Source organism: Danio rerio, chromosome 25, assembly GCF_052040795.2.
Source record: "Danio rerio strain M-AB ecotype USA chromosome 25, GRCz13ab, whole genome shotgun sequence".
In the NCBI taxonomy this organism is placed as follows: domain Eukaryota; kingdom Metazoa; phylum Chordata; class Actinopteri; order Cypriniformes; family Danionidae; genus Danio; species Danio rerio.
Genome location: NC_141045.1, coordinates 6,753,255 through 6,770,000, shown reverse-complemented (window position 1 = coordinate 6,770,000; position 16,746 = coordinate 6,753,255). Strand labels below are relative to the sequence as shown.

The following is a 16,746-nucleotide window of genomic DNA, read 5'->3' as shown; positions in this document are numbered from 1 at the left end:
ATGATTGGTCTATAAGATCTTGGCTAATAAATTGAGGGTTATGCATTTCCAGCATTCTGTTGAAGGAACACAAGGTCACATGGTTACTCAGTGTAAATTTAGCAGATGATTTTCAGCCTTTTCTTCTGCCAGATTGGCAGTCATTTGCTGTTATATGTATGTTGTCACCGACTCGGTCCCAGTCATTCCCCTCGCTGGCCAGCAGAGGCCACCATCTCCGGACTTCTAAGCATTACATCATCCTTTCACTCTGATCATGCACACCTGAACAGAATCCCGTTAATGACCCACGTACCCTTTATAAGCCAGCACCAAACGCTCATTCAGTGCGAAGTCTTGTTTAGCCCCGGCCAGCATTTCTGAGCGCTGATCCTGTCTGATTCCCTGTGTATTTCTCCAGCCTGGTTCTTGACTCTGCTTCGCCTTCTGCCTGCCCACGACCCTCGCTTTGTATACGGACTCTGATACTCGCTGCCTGCCCACGAACCACGCCTGTTATACGGACTCTGATGTTTGCCATCTGCCCATGACCCACGCCTGGTTCACAGACTCTGATACTAGCAGCCTGCCCTCGATCTATGCCTGGTAATACTCACTGTGTCTATCCATCGCCAGTCTCTTGTCATCATAGATTGTTGTTGTTGTGTGTGTGAATGAGAACTTGAGCAACAAATACTGCATAATGGATCCCTCCGTGTCAGTCTCCTCGTTACATATGTGTATTTAATGAAAAGCGTCTGTGCCTTTTTAAAAACCCCAGATTTGGTTATCTTGGAATCTTTTGTGTATTAATATAATGTATTTATGTGTAATTACAGTGGAGAGATCTGAAAGACGGGAATTAGACCAGGGAACCGGCTGAGTGAAAGACACATTTTGTTGATGTTTTGATGAAAGCATCAAAGTATTGCAATGGTGCTCATTTGAACAGTGCACTTCCTGAAGTGTGTGTGTTAAATTAAATAGGAATACACAGCTTTTTCAACAAACAGATTGAAAAAGGCAGCACATCCATCAGTGTTAGAGGGGCCTTTTTTCTCTCTGGGACTCATTTCCTACAACAAGCCACAAAAAAGGATCTTAGTCTGATGCTGTCTAAGTACTTCCATTTGATTATTCATGACTGCTCATAAAAGTGACATTCACTAATTAAACAAAGATCGACTGAATGCTCTGTTTTTTTTCCTAGGCATTTACCAAAGTCTGAAAACAAAGACGGTCAACATCATAAAAAAGGAATCAAATATGATGGCCTCTTTTGGTTCACTTTCCCAGAGTGCTTGTATTTCACCAACATCCGTACTTTGTATGGTTTAAAACACTGATTAATGATATCGATGCTCCATCTAAATTGCAGCTAAATATATTCAAGATGCTCAATAACTTTTTTTTTTGCTGCTAGTATTTATATTTGAAGGCCTAAATTCAGATTCATGGATTGTGAGGCCATCTATTTATTGATCTCTGTAAATGAGCTAGCCAAAACCTAACTAACCCTAACCCTGACTAATCAGACAAAACCTAGGGCTCATATTTGTTAAGAAATCTGATGGTCTAACACAGTTATGGGAAATAAAATTAGGCTATGTTTAAAAGCGCAAACGAGGAAAACATACATGCAGTTTTTTCGGCTGCTTTAAATTATTGGTTGTTTTTGACACTCTAAACACCCCATTTAACCCAGGGTTGAACACATTCTGAAATTGAATTCATAGCAATAAAAAATATTCTTTTTAAATGATCGTTAAGTAAGTTCAAATGCAAATGTAGTACCTAGAATTTCAGAAAAAGCTGTCATGTTTATATTGTTCACAGTAAGCATTAATTATCAATGGATTCTTAAAGTCTGATTGATCAAATAGATCATGGATCCCCAAACTTGTTCCTGGAGGTACGGTGTCCTGCAGATTTTAGCTCCAACCCTGATTAAACACACCTGAACAAGCTAATCAAGGTCTTACTAGGTATACTTGAAACACCCAGGCAGGTGTGTTAAGGTGTGCACCGGACCTCCAGGAACGAGATTGGTGACCCCTGATATAGATGGTAATAATTTTTTCCCCATTCAGAGTTTCTGATGTCAATCGGGCTGTCTGGCTATGCAGTTTTGTACATATTAGAGTGCTTCCACCCTAGCACTTTTGGTCCACAACAGGATTCATTTGACGTCTGAGTTTGGTACATTTAGCTTGTGTAAACGATATCATCTAAACTCGGGTGCACACTTGGCAAAATGTACGCGAATCTGCCTTGAAGAGGTGATCTGGGATTTGGTTCGCATGTACTCTGGTCCGGTTCACTTCTGACATGAATGCAGTAATAACAAATAATGCAATTAAACAGCCAACTGTACAACAAACTTTTCATTTACAATCATTTGTGTGTGTGTCTGCGTATCACCTTCGGACATTGCGTTATGATAAATTTCTGACTTTGCGTTTCTGATCATTTTTTATATTTTTGCCTTGATAGATGCTGGTGGCTCTCTGTATTAATCTCTGAAAAGATTCATTCATTCATTTTCTGACGCTTTTCCGGGGCCGGGTAGTGGGGGTAGCCCAGACATTTCCTCCAGCTCCTTCGGGGGATCCCGAGGCGTTCCCAGGCCAGCCAAGAAACATAGTCCCTCCAGGGTGTCCTGGGTCTTCCCCGAGGGCTTCTCCAGGTGGGACATGCCTGGAACACCTCTCTAGGTAGGCGTACAGGAGGCATTCAAAACAGATGCCTGAGCCACCTCAGCTGACTTCTCTCAATGTGGAGGAGCAGCACCTTGCGAAGGAAACTCATTTCGGCTGCTTGTATCCGAGATCTAGTCCTTTCGGTCATGACCCAAAGCTCATGACCATAGGTGAAAGTAGGAATGTAGATTGACCAAAAGATTCAGTAAAAGCAGAATTACTGTGATTTGCATACGTCTTCCAATTTTGGTGCCTTGGTTTTTGTGGCCGTTCATTGATAACGCAAGCGCACCGAGGGAAAAAAAGACCAGCTGAGAAGAGGGGACAATCGAACTGGGGTTTGGACCAGGCAACTGAACCAAGTGTGAAAGCCCTCTCAGTTTTGAGATCAAAATGATCATGTAAAAGCTTGCAATTTTAATAAATACCAGAAAATGATAGTCTACTTAAAAATAAGGCCTTCAATAAAAAACTTACCATCACAATTAGAAATGCTACAATGCTACTTATTGGTAAAATTAGCTTGTAACTATTTGGAAAACAGCAAAAAAAGGCTCAATCTGAAAAAGGTTGCAGGACTTCTTTTAGTGCTCCCAAAAGCGATGAAGTTTACGAATGGCATGCTCTGTGTGGTGTTTATATTGTAGCCGTAGCAGAACTAAATACAATGCAATTTGCAGGAAACGTGCTGTAAATCCACCAGCCCAATTAAACGGGACTGTATTACAAGCTGCTGGTGAAACCGGAGACTTATTTTAAGGCACTCATTAATCAATGCCAAACCCCAGGGCTTACAGCAGCCTGGCCGCCCGATGCAGGACATGTAATTAACTCTTTAAACACAGGGAATAAAAATCAGGCCTGATTGCAGATACCAGTTATCCTTCCTGAGGGACGCAGACCATTAGCTTCCTAATGGGTCTTGCCCCGCAGAGGCGTAAACCATCAGCAGAACTGGCTCGGATCCAAACCGCCGGCTGAAGGAAATGAAGAATCACGTGTTCGCCCTTTTAGTACCGTTTTTTGGGGGGAAGATGATTGGTGTCTACGTGATCTTGGCTAATAAATTGAGGGTTGTGGAAGTCACTAGAGACAAATATGAGCTTGTTGCCATCTACAAATTTTGGGACCTAGGAAAGCTTATTTAGTGCAGGTGGGTGGTATCTAGGGTAATCCTAAGCATTTGTTTCTATGACATGCATAGCTTTGTGTAGTTGTTGTTAGGGTGTCCTTTGTTATATGGTACAGTATTAGGATGCTTTTTTGTTGTTAGGATGTTGCTAGTGCCTACCCTGTTGCATGATGCTTCTCTATAACATTCTTGTTTTGGGTTGTTGCTAGAAGGAATACAGCTGCGACCAGAAGATAATGAGAATTATTTATATTATTTATTAAATTACTTATTAATTAATTGCATTTTATTAACATCTAACCCTACCCCAACGCTAAACCCAACCATTACAGTAATTATATCGAGCTCTATTTATTAAATTACCCTTTAAATTGTATTTTAGAAACTGCTACCCCACCCCAAACATAAACCTACCTCTCTGTCACACAAATTTTGCTACATTGATGCGTGTATCCACATTTGTATGCCATCTAGACCCTTGTTTTAGGTGGTTTGTAGGGTGTTTCTAAACTGTTGGCATTGTGGCTGGTGACACACTTTGTCCTCTCCATATGCACCAGACACTTTATCATCAATACCATGTTTCTGAAAAATATCTTGCAATTCTTTGCGTGCTTCATGCTGTTGAGTGGGCTTGACAAGCCACCTGTATGTAGGTGACATTGTTTTCCACTTTGTATGCACCAGACACCTTTTTGTAGGCACTTCACATGTCTTAGGCTCCATTTACATTATTGCGTTTTAGTTCTAAAACGGCGTTTTAGATCAAAAACGATCCGCATCCACACTTGCGTGTTAACTAGCTTTTCTTAACATATCTCCGTCCACACTACGCCATCAAAAACCTATATCACGTGACCATTCGCGCACTCTGGGCATGTGCGTTCTGCTATAAACAGGAAGCATGTGTCTCGCTCGGAATTTGGTTATTGTTAGTCAACAAACGCCGGTTGAACAATGAACGCGATGGCAAAAAAAGCAAGAGAGGTATTTTTGTGGACAGATGACGAGGTCGAGTTGTTACTAAACGTAACAAATGAATAACTGCACAATGGCGCCTAAAACAGACAATAGTGCAAACAACGCTCCCATTTCTGTGTCCATGTTGTTGTTTACAGTGAAGGCTGGTCTGCTGTCTTCTGGTTGCGTTAAAGCCATGTGTTATAGTCATGTGATAGGGGCTTGTCGAATAAGGGAAGGATACGCAATGACATAAAAGCCCCAATCAGGTAGCGAATCTCAGCAGCCCCGCCTCCGTTTTCAGATGTCTCCGTTTTTCCTCATTCACACTGAGACGGAGCAGCAGCGTTTTAAAATGAAAACGGCCACTCATGTTGGCTTTTTTACATAAAAATGTTAATACATTGCACTGATGTTAGATTCAAAATACATTGTACAATAGACTTTTTTTTTTGTTTTTAAACAAACATTCAAATGTATTTCAGAGCACCACAAAATCAGTGCATTGCTGATGTAGGCTTTTTCTACATTCAGACACATTCATATGTTATTTTTTGAACTGCATAACAGTTAGGGATTGTTTACATTCCACTGAAAGGCACGCACAACTCTCACTGTGAGATGTTTTCTACTGTGTGCGTGCATATTGTCATATATTCATGCATTAGAACGGCCGCTGCTATAGTTTATCTGGTATGCGTGCATATTAGCCTCGGTGTACATACATGGAACTTTAAACTAGCGCACAGTTGGCAACTTGGCATAACTTTGTTTAATTGCAGCAGATTGGTTTTGTTCCGTGCAACAGAAATGCGGCTCAGAGAAGTCTTTACGATTAATTGACTGTGACGAATTAAAGTGCAGTTAATAGTGAAATCGGCTAATCGTTGCATCTCTTTTGACGATATTAATGCATAGTACAAAAGGCCTTTTCTACAAACACATCCAATTGTTTTCGGCTCGCTTATGGTGATTCATGCTCTGCGCAGCCTTTAACTGCAGCTCATGCTGTATTGAGCTGTCGCACGTCACTTTATAACTATAATGGCCGTTTTTCGACTGAACTACATTTATTTTTGATATCTTGGCCACACTATTTGGAGGGCCAAATCAAATTGCCTCAAAGGCGGGTTTGGCGCACAGGCCACCAATTTAATAGCCCTGGTGTAGTGTCCATTGGATGCGCACTTCTGAATACTGATTCTGAAAAATTCTTAAGTAGTAGGTCATCCGGGTAGCCTACTTCTCATTTATTCATTCATTTATTTTCCTTCAGCTTAGTCTCTGATTCTTAGTGGCCGCCACAGCGAAATGATCCACCAACTATTCCAGCCTATGTTTTACACAGCGGATGCCCTTCCAGCTGCAACCCAGTACTGGGAAACACCCATACACGATCACATTTGCGCACACACACTACAGCTGATTTAGTTCATCCAATTCACCTATAGTGCATGTCTTTGTGCTATGCGGGAACATGCAAACTCCACACAGAAATGCCAACTGGTCCAGCTGGGACTCAAATCAGCAACCTTCTTGCTGTGAGGCGACAGTGCTAACCACTGAGTTACCATGCCGCCAGTCTACTTCTCGCATACTGTTTTTCGAATACTACGAATTATGACACTACTTGTCTCACATACTGTTTTTAAGGCACCATATAATATGGAAGTATGCAATTTCGTACGCAGCCTTAGACTTGTCATAGCATTTAAATACTCCAACTCTCTGATCATTTGAAGTCTTTCTTATGTCCTCACTTATCGATAAAATCATTAAATGTAAATTGGTTGCTAGGTGCCTCAATAGGCAGCCTAAAAGTCTCAAATTGAGTTCTTTTTTTCAGCATGTCTTTCACCTTTTTAGTACCATTTTTTGAAAGTTGATTGGCATCTACATGATCTTGGCTGATGAATTGAGGGTTGTGGGATTCCAGTGTCTTGTTGAAGGAACACAAGGTCACTGGAGTCAAAAATGAACTAGTTTGGGATTGTTTTAAGTAGCATTGGCATCTACGATTAAGTTCTGGTACCAAGGAAAGCTCATTTGGTGCAGGTTGTGCCAGCGGCGGTTGAGTTTAGATGATGAGATGACCAGCCGTGCATGTGGTTAAAAAGCGGTTTACTGCACTGCGCAATGAAACATAATGTGGAATGGCACGGTGAGGAGAAAGAGCGAGAGAGGGATGTTTAATCGTATAGTAATCAGTCGCGGGATGCAAGTTTAATGGCCTTTAATGGTCTGTTTCCTGATATCAACTCCAATCAGCGGTCAAAGTGCTCAGCCATTCACCATCTTAGAAAAACACATTTTCCGAAAATAGCTCCAAACACTTTCTTCATTCGTACCTCGCCCTGGTCTGTAATGAAATGGAAAAAAGTAGCAGCGCTGCTGGAAACAGTTGTAGTCTTCTTGTTCATTAGCTTAAAGAGAAAACAAACTGCAGAACAAATTAATGCTAACCTTAATTTCTCGTTTTACAGGAGCAGCTCTATAAAAACGAGCTGGGAATGTGCAGCTCTTAGAACGCAAGCGGTTGCGTTTTTTTAGAGCTTCGGGTTGGTTTTGGCAACGGTGTTTTTTTGTGTTTCTCATTATCTTGCTCATACGGAAGAGGTTAGTGGCTCAGACCCTGTTAGCCGAATGCTAATCACTGTGACAAGCAAGAGCGAACGCAGGCCAGGTTTGAGAGGTAAACAGCAAACCCAACTGGAGGTCATGCACTAAGCTCTTTTATCTCAGGTCTCTGCGCATGTAAAATGTTTACAGGGTCTCATGAGGAGTGATACGCACCTGTGAGGCCACACAACACATGACCTTTAATGCAGTCACTGCTGGAAGCCTTGTTTTAACACTGACGCTTGATACAAATGGACCAACGTTTAAAAGCCTTAGACCCTTATTCATCAGGAGTCACTACAGCGGAATGAACAGCCAACCATTCCAGCATATGTTTTATGCAGCGAATGCCCTTCCAGTCACAACCCAGCTCTGGGAAACACCCATACACTCTCACACTCATACACTATGGCCAATTTAGTTTGTTCAATTCATCCATAGCTGGAGAACCTGGAGGTAACCCATGCCAACATTGAGAGAACATCCAAACTCCACACAGAAATACCAACTGGTCAAGCCGAGACTGGAACCATTGACCTTCCTGCTGTAAGGTGACAGTGCTAGCCACTGTGCCGCCACTTTAGTCTGTACCAGGAATCACCAAACTTGTTCCTGGAGGTCTGGTGTCCTGCAGATTTTAGCTCCAACCCTAATCAAACACACCTGAACCAGCTAATCAAGGTCTTGCTAGGTATACTTGAAACACCCTGGCAGGTGTGTTGAGGCAAGTTGGAGTTAAACCCTGCAGGGCACCGGACCTCCAGGAACGAGATTGGTGACCCCTGGTGTATACAAACAAACTTATTTTTCATTATTTATGTTGTCTTGAATCAGTCCACTTAATCAAGCACGCCACTTTTAGCGATTACATTCTACATAAAGAGTCACAAAACACCCCCATCCATTCTACTTTCCAAATCAAATTAGGCGATTCCTCAGAAGTTTGACTGAAAACACCTGGCGGCTGATGAATTAACAGTGAGCCTCACGTTTTCAGCGCTCGCTTTCGGTCTCGCCAGCAGTGGTACCGATGCACTTTCTCGACCCCTACAGAGTTTTACAGAGCACCACCATAAAGTCCGAGCACAATCTTTCCAGGATTAGTCTTTCCATGATTTAACGCTGCTCTCCTGACCCCTGGAATGCAGTGAATGACGGATCTATTTTCTTACATTGTTTCACCTGCTCTAAACAGAACCACATGTGACGAGCGACCGCCTCAACGCTCCTCCAGCCTTAATGGGAAGCACATTGGGGGCTTGTGAGGAGCCGCGGACAGCCGAAGGGCCTCCATTAGAGCAAAAGCGTGACACTCGCAGGAAGACTATGCCAGTGTAGGGAGATAATACCACAAATCAGAGGTGAATTATGGGGCAGTGACTTGAAAGGAAGTCCCATCAAAATCCAAAACCCAAATCAGTCTCTTGGCCCAAGTCATCATGAAGGCCGTGTTGGGTTACGGAGGAATCCGATAGTCTTTCTGCTTGGTGCTTCTCTGACTTTGGTGATTTGAAGGTTGTGTGTTTTTATGATGCTAACCGTTTCTTCACTACTGTTGTTAAAGAGATAGTTCATCCAAACGTAAAATTCTGTCAACATTTACTGATCATCCACTTGTTTCTTTCTTCTGTTGAACACAATGCAAGATATAATGTTGGAAAGAAGATATTGACTTCCATACTCTCTTTTCAAAAGGTACATTTTTGTTCTTAACAGGCTCCTAAAGGTACATAAATACCTATAAAGGGCAAATGTGTACCTCTCAGTACCTTAAAGGTCCCATGAAATTAAAATACAGCTTAGTAGATGTTAATGTCAGTATTGTTAGTATCAGCATTAGTATTGTTATTCTCTATTTTCACCTGGGGATACTCATCCTGAGGCCCTCAGGCTATGCAGATGATCGAGATGATCCCAAGTTTTTTATAATCCTGGACCAGGCCGTATCATAATCAGCTGCTGTGATGGTCTTGGAGGAGTGGAGAGCATGAGACTGATTCCTGTGACGCACCAGGGACAGACGAGTCTCGCTGACGTCCAGTTTCTCCAGCCTCCGACGCCTAGACTGCAGCTCTGCACAAGACGTTTGGCCAGAGGAGAAACGGTCATGCCCAAATGGTTTCCCTTGAGATTTTTTAATTCTTCGCTTTTGCCCATTGGTGAATTTTTTTTCCACTGGCTTGCATGGTTCGGGACCTGTAGGGCTGCGCGTTGATAGATTTGCTCTTGGATGTTTGGACTCTCAGTAGTGATTATTAAAAACCACACTGAACTGAGCTAAACTGAACTGAACTTAAACGCTGAAAACTGGACTGAAACGGTTTTAATTTACTGTAATCTTCTATGTAAAGCTGCTTTGACAATCTTCATTGTAAAAGCACTAGACAAATAAAGGTGAATTCAGTTGAATTGTTAGTTTTCAGGATACCTATAAGCTTCAAAATTCACGTTTAGAAGATGATATAAACTGATATAAACATGTAATGCTTTTTTTTTTACGTCACCTCATACTTCGGTTTGTCATCAAATCGTAACTAATCAAATGCTCTCTAGTGTCCCCGCCCCCTATAAGACGCTTTTCATTTGATGTGCTTGAGCTCAATCACTAAGATAAAATAAAACACCATTGGCTGTTTTATAGAGAGGGGAGGGTCTACATTATGTCCCACCCTCTCTTCAGGTTTCGGTTGAGATTACGTCAAACATTGAATAAAAAATACACATTTCAAAGCACTTCGCAGGACCTTTAAAGGTACAAAAGTTAACCTTCAAGTTACAAATGTGTACCCAAAAGGTACTAATGTCAACCTGTATGGTACAAAAGTGTAGTTTTTTTGAAAAGTTACCAACACAGTGACTTTTTTTTTTTGCACCCTTATTTCTGAGAGTGTATATTTTTTGTTCCTCATATGGATGTGAATGCTGCTTTTTTACCAACATTCTTCACAATATCTTGTTTTGTGTTCAACAGAAAAAAAGAGTTTTATAAGAATTTAGAACCACTTGAGTAAATGAGGAATTTTTTAAATCTTAAAGGGATAGTGCCAACAATAATGAAAAGTTTCTCACCATTTACTCACACCACTTGTTCCACACATTTACAATTACATTTTTTTTCTGCTGAACACGCAAGTATTTTGAGTGCATTTTGAAAATGGTGGCCACTAGATATGTTTCCATTTTATTTCATCTAACTATTTTGTTCATTTAACATCTAACATTTTGGACTGTCGCATAAAAAATGTTCAATGGAAAAAACAAGATGTGCATACATTTGGCAAATGAGCATAAAAAAGGTCACAGCTTGGTAGGATAAAATGTTTACACAGTAAGAAAAAATGTGAACAAACTATGATAAATTCCAGCATGCGCATTTAAAAAAAAGTCATGATTTCATTTTAACAGATCATGTGATAACAAAAATGGGTACGATGGGATGGCTGTTAAAACCAGAAGAGTGACCCCATTGCACAACATTTGAAATGTTGTTTTTGTCATTCTAAAATCCCTCAGCTAAAGTCTGTCTTCACAGTGGTTCAGTATTATTATTATTCGTTCATTGAATGAACCACCAACTTATCCAGCACATTTTTACGCAGCGGATGCCCTTCCAGCCGCAACTCTTCTCTGAGAAACATCCATACACTCATTTACACTCATACTCCCAAAGAGCATCTCATGCCTCCAAAGCCACAGTGTGTTTCGTCTTCCAAAGCACAAGTAATTTGTTGTACAAAAAAGGCCCACAGTCCATTCTTCCTCTATAGCAAATAACAATACCGGTCAAAAGCCAGTAGGATTTTAAATTGTTTTAAAATAAGCTTCTCCTGTTCACCAAGGCTGCATTTATTTTATCAAAAATACAGTAAAAGTGTGAGTTGTTATTGCTCTATAAAATAACTGTTCGAAAATAGTTTATAATTTAATAATTTATTTAAAGATGATTTCAGCTTCCTTACACCAGTTTTTTGGAGTCACACGATCCTTTAGAAATCACTCTAGTATTAATTATTATTGTTATTGTTAATAAAATTATTTATATTAGTAACGGCAATAAAAACAATAATGACTGTAATATTCATTTAATTTGAAACTACATACAATAAGGAATAAATTAATATGTAATAAATATTTAACATTTGTTTTACATTTAAAAAATGCCGCCTTGATGAAAATAATAATTTTATTCAAATTATTAAAGTAATAATTAAAAAACAGCTGACCCCAAAATATTGACCGGTAATGTGCATATTTTGTTTTAATATATATTTGGCTCCAGTTGATCAGGAAGTGAGAATTTTGTTCTCTTTGACCTTTTGGAAGGAAACTATGCTTTATTCACAAATGTTTCATTTGATTCCAGTTTGCACATAAATCAAATTCACATCTTTGGATGAAAGCAAAGCTAATGACATCTATAGTACAGGAACAAAGTACTTTAATCTGTGGTTACAGATTTGTTCAGTCGATTGAGGTGAAACCTTTTAAGCTGAACCTTAGTTCCAACAGATTGCAGAATCCTTGAGGTAAGAAAACAGCCACCATGCCTAATGTGAGGATTTACCTTGAGGAAGTCAGCATGAAGCTTGTGTTAGTCTTCTGTTTCATATCGGAATGAAACAGCTTCTTGAAGTATGAGATAAATGTAGGGATTTGTCCATTGGTGATTGGATGGCTTGCTTTTGGTGGATCTTATGTGACTGACAGGTTGCACCATCCAGGCAGGCATACAGCATAATAAAACTTTAATATTAGGTTAAATTTAGGTCAAGTAGACAAAATTTAATGTCTAGCTAGCGCCTAAGGACAACATTAGACATTTAGACGATGTCAAATGACGTTGATATTTGGTTGATTTTAGGTTGTGTTGGAAAGTGACCAAAATCCACATCTTAAACCAACGTCACATTGACATCAAATACTGACATTTAATTGTCTGGTATAGCAACCAATATCTGATAGATGTCATATTGGTAACATCCTCACAACGTCAAGCTTTAACATCATTAGACGCTGATTTTTAGGTTGGATCGACATTGGTTCTGACGTCAACCTGATTTTTATTTCCAAACAAAATGCTACATCCCCATGTCGTTGGAGTACAATGTCAATCTGACGTCATGTTGTGTCTGCTTGGATCCCTCATGCTGGCAAACACATCTATGAAATGTTGTTTTCATTCATTCATTTTCTTGTCGGCTTAGTCCCTTTATTAATCCACGGTCGCCACAGCGGAATGAACCGCCAACTTATCTGGCAAGTTTTTACGCAGCGGATGCCCTTCCAGCCACAACCCATCTCTGGGAAACATACACATTCACACACACACACTACGGACAATTTAGCCTACCCAATTCACCTGTACTGCCTGTCTTTGGACTGTGGGGGAAACCGGAGCACCCGGAGGAAACCCACGCGAACGCAGGAAGAACATGCAAACTCCACACAGAAACACCAACTAAGCCGAGGCTCGAAACAGCGACCCAGCGACCTTCTTGCTGTGAGGCGACAGCACTACCTACTGCGCCACTGCTTCGCCCGAAATGTTGTTTTTAATTTAAAAGAAAAATTTTTTAGGGTTCATCTTAGGTCAGACATTAAAATATACATAATATTGATGCATATATACGCATTGATACAATTCACTAAACAAGAAATTATCAGGAAAACATAATTATACACTAAATAAGTATATGAATAAAGATAAAATACCACATTTAAACACAAAGATATACAAACATAAGATAACAAAAATAACATAATAAACAGATATTACATAATAAATAATACAAAGAAAGGTAAAAAGGCAATTAAAATATAGGTGTCTCCTTAAATTTTTTTTATAAAAGGGCTCCAGACTTTCTGGAACCGTTCTGGCTTTTGTTTTATTGCAAACCGAATCTTTTCCATCTGAAAACCCATTGTCGATAAGAAGGTGGAGCTGCTGACTTCCAATTCATAAGAGTAAGTCGTCTAGCCAGTACGGTTGCAAAGGCTACACTATCGGCCTGTAGTGAATTGAATTCAGCATATGTTGTCTTGAATTTTGTTGGAACAAAACACTTATTTTAGAATGACTCACGCTTTCACCAAAAAAAACTCCCATTATAATCACTGAAGCTGTAAAATGAAGCCCTAGTCATGGTTTTGAGACTTTTTTTTTGTTTAGTTCAATCACTGAGCCATTTGCCATTGTCTAATACAGTATTTTATTCAGTCAAACTACTTTTTTTCCAGCATTCTTCAGATTATCTTCTTTTGTGTTAAGCAAGAAAAAGGTATTCGTATAGGAAAGTACTTTTCATTTTTAGGTGAACGACTCTTAAACTGTTAAAGTTCTTAAATGATACTGTTTATTCCTCCACCGCTCTTATTTTTGACAGCTTTTTAATGAGACTTTTATTGTGCAACAGTGACATCTGGTGGCTTTCAAAATAGCAGGCTTTCCTCGGTTCTATAGCCTGGAATATCATCTGTTATGTGTGAATTGGGACCTCTGATATTACCAAACGTTAACCTCTTCCCTTAAAACCCTTGTTTTTTGGCATTGTGGATCAAGCTACTTTTGTTGTCAGGGTTATTTGTGTGCAGCTCATCCATCAACACTGGTGTCACAGATCTGATGAGATTTAGATCTGAAATAAACAATAGCCGCTGATGACTAACAGACAGATGGAAAGAGGCAGAAGAGACCAAGAGTGTGTGTCTGATCCTGTAAGAGAACAAGTGAGAGCAGAAGAAAACGTGCAAAATTCTCTAATCTTTATATAATCTGGGTAAAAAAAGTAATAGCAAAAGCCAAAAATTAAAATGTACTCACCAGGGATCTAATTTATAAAATTTGCATAGAAAATAAAAGTGAATGTGAATGCACACACACACATACACATATACATACACTCACTGGCCAGTTTATTAGGTACAATAACTGCTCGTTAACGCAAATTTCTAATCAGTCGTAGGGGTGGTCAAGACGATCTGCTGCAGTTCAAACCGAGCATCAGAATGGGAAATAAAGGTGATTTAAGTGACTTTGAATGTGGCATGGTTGTTGGTGCCAGACGGGCTGGTCTGAGTATTTCAGAAAATGCTGATCAACTGGGATTTTCACGCACAACCATCGCTAGGGTTTACATGAATGGTCGGAAAAAGAGAAAATATCCAGTGAGCGGCAATTCTGAGGGCGCAAATGCCTTGTTGATGCCAGAGGTCAGAGGAGAATGGCCAGACTGGTTCCAGCTGATAGAAAGGCAACACTAATTCAAATAACCACTCGTTACAACCGAGGTCTGCAAAAGAACATCTCCGAATGTTCAACATTGAGGCGAGTGGGGTACAGCAGCAGAAGTCCACCCCGTACATATACACTTATGATTCATGTATATATATATATATATATATATATATATATATATATATATATATATATATATATATATATATATATATATATATATATATATATACACAGTTGAAGTCAGAATTATTAGCCCCCCTGAATTTTTAGACTGCTTGTTTATTTTTTGCCCAATTTCTGTTTAACGGAAAGCAATTTTTTTTTAACACAATTCTAAACATAATACTTTTAAAAACTCTTCTCTAATAACTGATCTATTTTATCTTTGCCAATATGACTGTATATAATTTTTAATAACTTTATAATTTAAAGTTTACTAGATATTTTTCAAGACACTTCTATACAGCTTAAAGGGACATTTAAAGGCTTCACTAGGGTAATTAGGTTAACTAGGCAGGTTAGGGTAATTAGGCAAGTTATTGCATAACGATGGTTTGTTCTGTAGACTATCGAGAAAAAATATAGCTTAAAGGAGCTAACAATTTTGTCCGTAAAATTGTGTTTAAAAAATTAAAAACTGCTTTTATTGTAGCCGAAATAAAACAAATAAGACTTTCTCCAGAAGAAAAATATTATCAGACATACTGTAATTTCCTTGCTCTGTTAAACATCATTTGGAAAATATTTAATAAAGAAGAAAAAAAATTGAAGGGGGGGCTAATAATTCTGACTTCAACTGTATGTATATATATATATATATATATATATATATATATATATATATATATATATAATTTAAAATAAGTTACCTCGAACTTTTGATATCCACAGACAGAAAAACTAATACTATGTAAGTCAATGGTTACAGGTTTCCAGCTTTCTTTAAAATTTCTTCAAAAAACAAAAAAAAAAAAGACAAAGCAGTTTGGAACAAGTAAAGTTTGAGTAAATGACAGTTTTATGACAACTGTCCATTTGAAAAAAGAAAACTATTTCAAAAAATGTGTTCATTTTACAGCAAGATGCTAATAGTCTAATCCTTTTCAATGATTTATGCTTAGCTAATAGTGCCCCAGCAGACCCAGAGATTGGCTGAGTATATTAAGCTGTGGTAAAACCCAACTGTTTAACTCTACAGGGACTTGTAAAACAACCCTATTTAAAAATATATTTATTTATTTTAATATTGTACAAAAAAAAATCACATTTCTAGACAGCCGTTTCAAGTATTGTATGTTGTTAACAAACTGTATATTTAAAATGAGGAAAACAAAAGCTAAGCACACTTTAATTACCGTAGCTTCTGTTCATAGTCTAAATAAACGATGCAGAAACCTGTGTGGAAATCCGCTAAGTGATGCACTGAGTGTATGCTTTACTAAACAGATAGGTCTTTAATCTAGTTTTGAATTGGGAGAGTGTGTCTGAGCCTCGGACATTATCAGGAAGGCTATTCCAAAGTTTAGGAGCCATAAATGAGAAGGCTCGACCTCCTTTACTCGACTTTGCTATTCTAGGTATACCAGAAGCCCTGAGTTTAGAGATCTTAAAGAGCGAGTTGGTTTGTAGCGAGACAGAAGGTTGGTTAGATAAACAGGAGCTAGATTATTTGAAGCTTTATAGGTAAGAAGCAATATTTTAAATTCAATACCAAACTTAACAGGCAGCCAGTGTAAGGAGGATAAAATTGGGGTGATATGATCATATTTTAAGGGGGTTGAATAGAAAAATAGGAGGGCTAAAGCGACGCCCGTGTTGTTTAATCATTTTATCTGAACATTTCATTGAGACATCATTCAGTTGACTTGTCGTCTTTGAAAAACTCTCACAAAATTTTCTCACAGTTGCTGCTGTGTATGGGTGTGTGTGTGTGTGAATGAATGTGTGAACTTTCTGTAACAAGCGCATGCGCACAGGATTTTTTTTTTCTTTTTCTCTGATGCGTGGATTAAGTTATTTTCTGTAATATATCGTGACAGAAGAATAAAGCACAAGATGTGGGATGCGACCTGTGTGAGCCTTGATTTATTATTCTGCTGCCACACTAGTCAGGTAAGCTA

General features: G+C 39.0%; 1 protein-coding gene and 1 long non-coding RNA gene across 5 annotated transcripts in view; one reads left to right on the top strand and one right to left on the bottom strand.

The window, feature by feature from the left end:
• The window catches only part of LOC147830765 (uncharacterized), an 80,749-nt gene that overhangs the window by 41,025 nt on the left and 22,978 nt on the right, over positions 1-16,746 (top strand). Inside the window, exon 4 of one of the 4 annotated variants that reach the window (XR_015526057.1) lies at positions 401-585. The exons of the other annotated variants lie outside the window; for them this stretch is intronic. The gene's annotated coding sequence lies outside the window, so the exon portion shown is untranslated. Of the gene's footprint in view, positions 1-400; positions 586-16,746 lie in introns of those variants that run through there. 4 annotated transcript variants of the gene reach the window in all.
• LOC147837650 (uncharacterized) lies at positions 11,220-13,480 on the bottom strand. Its single transcript, XR_015526152.1, has 2 exons — positions 12,681-13,480; positions 11,220-12,637 (listed from the first exon to the last, which is right to left on the bottom strand). It is a non-coding gene; the product is annotated as an uncharacterized LOC147837650 (long non-coding RNA).